General features: G+C 38.8%; 1 pseudogene; it reads left to right on the top strand.

Moving 5' to 3' along the window:
* Nucleotides 1-7,630: 7,630 nt before the first annotated feature.
* LOC133765352 (ATP-dependent RNA helicase DDX39A-like) lies at nucleotides 7,631-8,849 on the top strand (annotated as a pseudogene).
* The last annotated feature ends 2,118 nt before the right edge of the window (nucleotides 8,850-10,967 follow it).

Raw genomic sequence — 10,967 nt, 5'->3', positions numbered from 1 at the left:
AGATGTAACATCAATACCACAGAAATAAAATGAGTCATCAGGAATTACTACAAACAGATATATGCCAATAAACAGGAAAATCTAGAAGAAATGGATAGATTTCTGGACACATATAGGCTATCAAAATTAAGTCAGGAAGACTGAAAGCCTAAATACACCAGTAACCAAGATAGAGATTGAATCAGTAATAAAGACCCTCCCAACAAAGGAAAGCCCAGGACTAGATGGTGTCACTGTTCAGTTCTACCAGATTTTTAAGAACTAATCACAATTCTTATCAAATTATTCAAAAACAATTAAAAGGGAGGGAATCCTTCCAAACTCTATGAGGCCAGCATCACCTTAATTCCACAACCAGAAAAAACATACAACACAGAAAACTATAGACTAATATCCTTGATGAACACATACACAAAAATCCTCAACAAAATACTAATTATCAAATACAACAATACATCAAAAAGATCATTCACCCAGACAAGGTAGGATTTATCCCTGGTACACAGGGATGATTCAACATATGCAAATTAATAAATATAAACATCACGTTAACAAATTGAAGAATAAAATGCATAATTAGCTCATTAAATGCAGAGAAAACATTTAATAAAATACAACATCCTTTCATGATAAAAACCTTAAGCAAAGTGGGTATTGAAGAAACATTCCTCAACATGATCAAGGCAATACAGGACAAACCCACACCCAGCATAATAGTACTTGGAGAAAAGTTGAAAGCATTTCCACTAAGATTCAGAACAAGGCAAAGATTACCACTTTGACCACTGCTATTCAATATAATTCTGAAAGTTTTAGCCAGAGACATTAGGCAAAAAACTATATCAAAGGGATATAAATTGGAAAGGAGGAAGTCAAATTATCCCTATTTTCAGGTAATATGATCTATTTATAGGGGAATCAAGAGACTCTACTAAGAAACTACTGGAACTCATAAGAGAGTTTGATGAAGTTTTATGATATACAGTGAACACACAAAAATCAATAGCCTTTGTACACACAAACAATGCTGTGGCTGAGAACTTATAAGATCAGTATCATTTACAACAGCTACAAAAAAATTAAATACAACAACAAAACAAACAATTCAATTTGGTAATGAACAAAGGACATGAATAGTCATTTTTGAAAAGATGAAATTCAAGTGGCCACAGACACATGAAAAAATGCTCAGGACCATCAGCCATCAGAAAAATGCAAATAGGTTTCACCTCACTCCAGTCCAAAAATCAAAAAAATAACAAATGCCACTGAGGACCCGGTGAAAACGTATGCTGTTGGTAGGAAGGTAAACTAGTACAGTCTTTATGGAAGGCAGTATGGAGATTCCTCAGAAATCTGAAGATAGATCTACCATATGACCCAGCCATCCCACACCTGGGAATTTACCCAAATGAAATGAAATCAGCGTATGAAAGAGTTATCTGTACCCCCATGTTTATTGTAGTTCAATTCACAATAGCTAATATATGGAATCAACTCAGATGTCTATCAACTGATGACTGGATAAAGAAAATATAGTACATATACACTATTCAACCATACAAATGAATGAAATCCTGTCTTTTGCAATAAAATGGCTGCAACTGGAGACCATTATGCTTAGTGAAATAAGCCAGTCAGTCCTAAAACAACAAATACCATTTGTTTTCTCAGATATGTGGTAGTTAATATAGCAGACATCTTGTGATTTGATTGTTGTTTTTAGTCCTGCTTTATGCTCTTGTAGAACTGGGGTCTTTATACATTTTACTTACTTAATATTATGGTTAATTTGCATTAAGTCTGTGATTATAGAGTGAACTAAAATTATTTATTTGCGAAAATTAGAAAGAAAGCAAGGAGGAGGATCAAGGGAGAAGAGGAGGGAGGTCATTCTGATTATCTTCTTTGAGCTGTGTTTATAAAATACATGAAATCTGTTCAATTTATATTCATAAAAATTTAAGGAAAATTAAAAATAAAAATAGGTGGAGATAAAAACAAAAACAGCATTTGGTGCTGTATACATAGCAGAACATCAAAATGACAGTGAAATAAAGACATTTTCAGACAAAATAGTAAATCGCAGTTATCCACTATCAGTAGACCCTCACTAGCAGAATTCTGAAGAATGAAATTAACCTGGAAGAAACATGCTAAAGAGTGAAATGTGCAAGGGAAACAAATATACATAAATGAGTAAAAGCAAAAGATGACTCAGCAATAAAATGAGAGCTACAGTCATGTGCCATATGACAGTTCAGTGAATGACAGACTACATCAGCAATGGTTGTCCCAACAGGTTGTAATGCATCTGAAAAATTCCTGTACCGATGACATCATGGCTATCATAATATCCTCATACAAAGTAGGTCATGATGCTAGTAGACAGAAACCTGCTGAACTGCCATTTGTATAAAAGGATAGTACACACACTTATGTGTAGCACTTAATATTAACAAAGGGCTATGCTACTGGCTTATGTATTCACCATACTATACTATCTTTTTATCCTTACTTTAGAGCATCCTCTTTCCATTTATATTTTGAAGATGTACTTTAGAGCAGTATGTTACATTATGCCCACAATGACTCCAAATTTTTTTTCCCATTACATCAAGAGGACACATCAGCTGACTGACCTCCACCATGCACACATGTGAAAGTAGACTGCATGATGTTCAAACAATGACAAAATTTTTCAGAAAGTATACTCATCATTAAGTAATGTGTGACTGCATCCAGATAAATATTAAGCAAACACTGATGAAGATATGCTTCTCTTTCAGTATTGAAGAACTAGTCTGGTAGTTCTAAGGCAGTCTCAGGATCACTGAAGAACAAGCAACTTGAAGTATCTGCTCAGGAGATCAACTTAAAGGGCAAAGGCATTAAAATAAGATGCGTTATTACCACCAATACCACTTGCTAGCAGTGTGTGTGTGCAGTGAAAAGAAAAAATTGTGGCCGGCGCCGTAGCTCAACAGGCTAATCCTCCGCCTTGCGGCGCCGGCACACCGGGTTCTAGTCCCGGTCGGGGCACCGATCCTGTCCCGGTTGCCCCTCTTCCAGGCCAGCTCTCTGCGTGGCCAGGGAGTGCAGTGGAGGATGGCCCAGGTCCTTGGGTCCTGCACCCCATGGGAGACCAGGAGAAGCACCTGGCTCCTGCCATCGGAACAGCGCGGTGCGCCGGCCGCAGCGCGCTACCGCGGCGGCCATTGGAGGGTGAACCAACGGCAAAAGGAAGACCTTTCTCTCTGTCTCTCTCTCTCACTGTCCACTCTGCCTGCCAAAAAAAAAAAAAAAAAAAAAAAAAAAAAAAAAAAAAAAAAAAAGAAAAAATTGTGCTGGATAATGTTAAAAAGAAAACTTTATTCAAGGCTGTTTCATTAGCAAAAAGAATCCAGAACAACATCTGAGTTCAACTCCACAGAAAGAAAAGATGGAGAATCTTTGTAGACCTAGGACGGAGAGGGTGAACAAAGACTATAGGTCTTCTGCATCTGCTAACTGCCTTTACCCAAAGGAAAAGTCCACCTTCTCCTTTATTTGTGAGCAGAGGTAGTTTTACTACTTGAAAAAAAGTGCTCACCAAAGTTAGGCTCCCTATGCCCCAGCCTGGGAGACAGGGGATCTATCTTTTTTGATGACTGCACTTCAAAAGACTCCTTGGTCCTTGAAAAAGATAACTCTGGGTCTCAACACTGTCAAGAAGTTTTTTAAAAGATTTACATCTTAAAGGGGTACAGAAAGGATTTACAAAGGCACAAGTTTCCTAACTCAAGTAAGTGTTCTAAGAAAAGGGAAATCGGGGCCTGTAGTCAGGAAGAAGCTTATCTACTGTTAAGTCAAACCAAGGGGACCCCCCCGCCAAGTCTGTGTTGGTCAGCAGGTACTACGGACTGAACTGTGTCCCCTCCAAAACTCTGTATATTGAAAGCTTCCCCCTTGCCCCGGTGTGACTATATCTGGAAACAGGATATTTAAGGAGGTAACTAAAAGTGCATAGAGTCATAGGGGTGGGGCCTTAATCAAGTAAGACTGCTATCTTTTAAAGAGGAAAAGACATCAGACTTTTCTCCATGAACAGAGACACAAGGTCATTTGAGCCATTTGGCAGAGAGAGAGAAGGTAACCTTTGCAGACGGCAACTCTGCTGGTAGCCTGGTCTTCCACTTCCAGCCTCCAGATCTGTGAGAACCTAAGTCTCTGTTGTTTGACCCTACAAGCCAGGGAAGAAGCCTAATACAACAGGTATGAACAAATAAACAAACATTGTCTTCTATCACTAGGAATCCATTTTAACACAGTTCTGGTGATGTTCAACCAGAGCATCAGAATTACACTGGCAAATCCAGCACCCATTTGGCACACTGAAGTAAATTTCGCTGATTCTATTAAGATAGTTTATAGCAGTGAATTCATTAAGAAATGGTGCTAGTTTCTTATAATTTAATAACACAAATTAAATGTGTCAAATCTCATGAGGTGATTACTAAAAACACAGGATTATAAATCACAAGGCTCAGAAGTTTATAATTAAGCTCAGTCATTGGAGAAATATACTAAAAGCTGTGACTACCAGAACAATAAGATTTATAATTCTGATTCTAGATGGACTGTGAGGGGAGCCGTCCCTTTGATCTGATGGAATGCAGCCTTTACATCAGTTCTTCCTTGCTTTAAATCCTACCATGCTTCATTTATGCTGGCACTTGATATTCTTTATCATCATCTGTTTACATGCTATTCAATGTCTTCTTAAATTTTTGCTATGAAATCATATTCCTAAACTGAGGACTGATCTGTGATGTTTCTGTTATTCTGATTTCACAAAGTAAACAACCAAATGAAATGACCAATTACTTGTAATTACCTTCTAACCATTCCTCATAGTCTATTTACAAAGCCAGCAGTCTTCTAAATCCCTGTTTATGTACTTGGTGCATTATTTTTATTTTGTTGGCTTACCCAATCATTATTCATTCGCCATGTACTATGTGTGATTCCAGTTTCTGGACTGACTGTGATAGATCTGACATACTCCCAGCATTTTCTGAGCTTCCTATGTAGAAGGAGACTCACACAAGAACTAAATATTACCGAGAGGAGAAAGCCAGTTCAGCCCAATTGGAAACATGTTCCCTAGATAACAGGAAGAACCAGCGGGACTTTAAAGGATGAGACAGTGTTTACCAGGGATTGGACATGTAAGAACAATCTAGACTGAGTCAGGAAGAACAGTAGCCTGGAGGTAAGCAAGACAAAACGTTGAACCTAATTGGAGCAACTGACATACATAATACATTAGTTTGCAGAGTTTATAAAGACATTTTTTGTTTGTATCTCCCCAAGTCCTTGTCAGATATATTTTCATGTCTGTCTAAATAAATCTACTCTAGCCAAGTGTAGTTCCAAGAGCATTCAAATGTTTTTATCAAAAATAATTGTTTTACATTTCAGTTTATTTGTAGATCAAGATCTAGAGAAACAATTAAAAATAATGTCACAAAGGAAGCTGATATATTTATAATATAAGGATTTTGATCCCTAGCTATTTATTTAAATGCTTTAACTATTAATGTTTCTCCCCTCAAACATAAAACTATATTAATTACAAAATGCGGGTGAATACATACAATTAATTATTATTAATACTAGAGGCACATAATTAACATAACAGACATAATTTCTATATTCACTTAATATTTCTGCCTTTTAAGAGGTAAGGTTGGGGCTGACGCTGTGGCACAGTAGGTTAATCCTCCGCTTGCAGTGCCAGCATCCATTTGGACACCGGTTCTAATCCCAGATGTTCTTCTTCCAATCCAGCTCTCTGCTATGGCCTGGGAAAGCAGTGGAAAATGGCCTAAGTGCTTGGGCCCCTACACCCATGTGAAAGACCTGAGAAAAGTTCCTGGCTCCTGGCTTTGGATCGGCTCAGCTCTGACCATTGCGGTCATTTGGGGAGTGAACCAGCAGATGGAAGACCTTTCTCTCTGTCCCTTTCTCTCTGTCTCTGTCTCTCTCTCTCTCTCTCTCACTGTCTGTAACTCTACCTCTCAAATTAAAAAAAAAAAAAAGGTCAAATTGTCCACCAGGAAAGCTATGCCTGTTTCAATTACCAACACCAACTTATACTTGTGTATTTTCAAAAAAAACAAAAAAGAAAGAAAGAATGTACATTTGATGATTTTATCATTTTACTTGAATTCCTTTGACCATTAGTAAAATCAGATGTTTTTTGTAAAGACATATTTATTTATTTTGAAATTTAGAGGGAAAGAGAGAGAAGGAAAGACAGAGAGAGAGATCTTCCAGTTACTGGTTTACTCCCCAAATAGCCACAATGCCTGGGTCTGTTCCAGGCCAAATCCAGGAGCCCAGAACTCCATCCAAGTTTCCCACATGCATGGTAGGGGCCCAAGTACTTGGGCCAACATGTGTTGCCTTCCCAGGCACACTAGCAGGGAACTGAATGGGAAGCATAGCAGGCAGAACTAGAACCAGCACTCCAGTATGGGATGGAGGCAATGTAAGTGGTAGCTTAACCTGCTGTGCCACAGGACTGGCCTTAAAATTTTACTTGTTTATCTAAAGTTATTGCCATTTGTATTTTTCCTTTTTACAACTAATTATTTATATTCTCTGCCCTTCTTCCAGGTATGATTTTCTTATTGCTCCTAAAGAGGGATCTTTCATCTGTTGGCTCACTCCCCAAATGGCTGCAACAGCCAGAGCTGGGCCAGGCTGAAGCCAGGAGCCAAGAGCTTCATCCAAGTCTCCCACTTAGATGCAAGGACTCAAATACTTGGGCCAGGTTTTGCTGCTTTTCCCAGGCATATTAGCAGGGAGCAGGATTGCAAGTGGAGCATCCCAGACTCCAACTGGCACCCACATGGAATGCCAGCATCACAGGCACAGCTGAACCACTATGCCACAATGCCAGCCCCAGGAAACTGTCTTAACATTTCACCTACTTTGCTAATTTTCCTTTCACTTGCTTTACATTTTTAATTTCAAATACAAATCCACCAATCCACTTTTATAATGCTTTCCTGGAGTGCCACACTTCTCAAATACAAGTTCAAATAACATAATCAGCTGTATTTTCTCCTAGTTTTTGCTTCCACTTTTGCATTTAACTAATTTATTTTGGCATATAGTGTGAGGTGAACACATTCATCCATCTTTTGTCCCACCAAATTATTAATCAACTGATAGATATTGTTATTAAATAGCATTTGTTTTGCCAAATAATTGGAAATGCCACTTTTACCATATTGATATTGGACACACCTTAAGCTTTTTCCCCAGAAATATCTATTCATTTTTCCTGATTTACATATTCATTTTTATACTGTATTATGTCATTAAAGTTTGATAACATATATTTACATCTTGTGGCTCAAAGGATGGCACGTATCCTGCTGTTGGATTTTTAATTAAATGTCTTGGACAATCGCAATACTCACTGCATATTTGTATTAGACCATTACTATCCGAATGTTTGGAAGAGTGTCCTGCAGAATCAACAAACAAGGCATAGGACCAAAAAAGCAAATATCAATACTTCTTCCCCTGGGTGGGTCTCTTCAGAGCACAGGGAGGCAAATGAGGAACCAGCACAATGGCAAAGCAGGATGTGGAAAACGAGTTTTTGGATTACAAGGAAGATGACAAGCCACAGGATCCTCCAAAGAGCACTGCAGCTTCCTGCTATAAAGGACATCAAGGGATCCCAGGTCTCCTAGACATTCTGCTGAAGCCAGAGCTCTTGAGGGCCATAGAGGATTGTAGCTTGGTGCCACCCTCTGCACAGTGCATTCCCCAAGCCATCCTGGGCATGGATGTCCTGTGCCAGACCAAGTCTGGGATGGGCAAAATGGCAGTCTTCATGCCAGTGGCCCTATAGTAGATCAAGCCCATCAACAGAAAGGAAATGGTCTGGCCATATGCCACACCAGGGAACTGGCCTTCCAAATCAACAAGGAACACAAGCACTTCAAGTACATGCCCTGTGTCATGATGCCTGGGTTCTTCTACGGCTTTTCATCAAGAATGATGAGGAAGCATTGAATAGGGACTGTCCCCATAATGTGGTGGGGATGCCAGGTTGCAACCTGGCCCTATGCAGAACAGTAGCCTCAACCTAAAGAGTGTGAAGCAGTTTGCATTGATGAGTATAACAAGTGAGGAGCAACTGGACATGTGAGGGCACATGCAGCAGATCTTCCATCTGATGTCCCACAAACAGCCATGCATGATGTTCAGTGCTAGCCTGAGCAAGGAGATCTAGCCTGTCCACAGGAAGTTTAGCCAGGACCCAGTGGAGTTGTTTCTGGAGGATAAGACCAAGCTCCTGTGGCATGGACTGTAGCAGTACTAAGTCAAGCTCAAGGACAGTGAGAAGAATCATAAGCTCTTTGATCCACTGGGCATGTTAGAGTTTATCCAGATGGTACCTCCATCAAATTGGTACAGCCATGCCAATGGCCCTGGCCCCACAAAACTTCTGGGCAATTGCCATCCACCAGCACATGGGCCAGAAACAGCCCCAATCTCGCTACTAGCAGTTCAAGGACTACTAGCAGTGGATCTAGGTGGCCACCAATCTGTCTTACCATGGGACAGACACTGACTGAGTCAACATTGTCTTCAACCACAACATGCTCGAGGACCTGGACACCTATCTTCACCAGGTGGCCCATGAGTACCTCAGTGGCACCAAAGGCCTGGCCATCACTTTTGTGTCTGACGAGGATATCAAAATCCACAATGATGTCCAGGTGCAGTTTGAAGTGAATGTGGCAGAGCATCTGGGAGAAATCGACATCTGCACACATTGAGTAAAGTCAGTAACCACTCATCTCAGCGGCCTAGTCACCCTGCTTAACAGGTCACTGCTCGTGGCCTCTTCCTAGGCAACAGATGAGTCTCTTTTAACTACTCAAATGCTATAAATTTATATAAGAATAATTTTTTTATTATGGAAGCCTGACTTTTCCCCCCAAAATAAAGTTATTTCAGCTACCTGGATGGTTGAAGGTCAAGTTGCATAGGAAGATGGAACCATATCACTTACATTGGGTCCACATATTCTTTTGTGGCTACTATGGCTGATATACATATTTTAAAAAGTGGAAATGATAAATAGAGGGGAAGATATTTTGAAAATATCAGAATGTGGGGCCAGCACCGTGGCACAGTAGGTTAAAGCCCTGGCCTATAGTGCCAGCATCAAATATGGGCACTGGTTCTAGTCCCAGCTGCTCTACTTCCAATACAGCTTCCTGCCAATGTCCCTGGGAAAGCAGTGGAAGATGGCCCAAGCACTTGGGCCCCTGCACCCATGTGGGAGACCCTGAAGAAGCTCCTGGCTCCTGGCTTAAGCTCAGCTCAACTCCAGCCATTGTGGCCATTTGGGGAGTGAAACAGCAAATGGAAGACACCTCTCTCTCTTTCTCTCTCTTGCTCTCTCTCTCTCTCCCCCCTCCCTCTCTCTGTAACTCTGTCTTCCAAATAAATAAATCTTTAAAAAACAAAAATAAAATATCAGTATGTGAATTTCTAATTAAATTTGGATCATTCTACTCAATATTATTCCCATTATTAAATAGCTGAAAATGTATAAAAAGTAATGGAAAGAGAATTCTGTTACCAGAATTTAAGCAAAATGTTCAACCACTAAGTATTTGCCATCAGAACCTTTTTTTTTTTTTTTTTTTTTTTTTTTTTGGTCAGGCACATTAAGTCTACTTCAGTAGATATCTCGATTTAAAGTCTACTAATACATTAGCAGGAAACCAAAACAATTAGAGCTACTTAATTATTTATTATAAAATTGATTTGCAAAGCAGTCATGGAAGATTCCATTTAACTGGCAAAAATGATACCACACATGACAGGTATTTTTGCCAAGAAGTATTTCAATTAAGCACATCCAATTACTCAAATTCAAATATAATTTCAGTAATTGTAGGCAATTAATAAATGTCACATATTGGACACTCTACTGGTAGCATGTTATGTTTCACCGAATTTGCTGGTCTTGCACTTTTATAAAACCACACAAATATTAGAACAAACAAATGAACTAATGGTGCAACTCTAATGCCACTTTAGGACATTTCAATTATAGTTGCTAAGTAAGTAACCTACTTTTAATATTTATTAGGTTTTTCTAAATGACTCACATCCTGTGAATTAAGATATACATTTGTATATCAAAAGATAGTTGGTTCCATTTTTCTCTTGGTGACTTCAGGTGTAGTCAGCCTCAGGATGGTTTGTACAAGCATTTTCCAAAGAGTTTATACTGGAGTATGGCAGCTTGGGGGATCATCTAAGCAAAGAATGCACCATCACCCAGGATTCCAAAGATACTTGCTTAAATACAACAGAGAATAATCTGCTCTGCCCTGGAAGGGAACTATAATAATGCAATTTCTTTTCCTCTTCTTCTCTTGCAGTAGAGGTAGTGCCAGGGGTTCATTCTATTTTCAAGAAGGTAAACATCTTCTTTATTAAAGTTTTCTTTAGTATTAGCCATAATAACAGGAATAATCTTTTTCTCATATACTGTGTCTTTCTTTGGATAGTATATATTTCACATCATTCTTCTGTTTTATTTAAGAAAACTATCCTAAAAGCATAGAAGTCCAATTTTTATATAATATTTTCTACTTCAGAAATGAGTTAATTTTATGAAATATAAAACATGAAAATTTAAAAAGATGCAATAGTTTCCATTTCAATTCTGTGTGTTCCAATTACATGAGCTGTGTATTTAAATAGAAACAGCTACCTATGAGGTGAATAACCACTTAGAAATGGGAAAATGGGCAAACTGTTGACAAATATTTAATGGGAAAGGTTAAAGTCACACAAGATATATCAATCGAGTGAAATAACAGAATGAACTTTTTAAGGGAAAAGTAATCATATCATATAAAAAAGACTTATTT

The sequence above is a fragment of the Lepus europaeus genome, chromosome 1, assembly GCF_033115175.1.
Source record: "Lepus europaeus isolate LE1 chromosome 1, mLepTim1.pri, whole genome shotgun sequence".
Taxonomy (NCBI): Eukaryota; Metazoa; Chordata; class Mammalia; order Lagomorpha; family Leporidae; genus Lepus; species Lepus europaeus.
The sequence above is the reverse complement of the archived record's forward strand: the minus strand, read 5'-3'. Positions and strand labels throughout refer to the sequence as shown.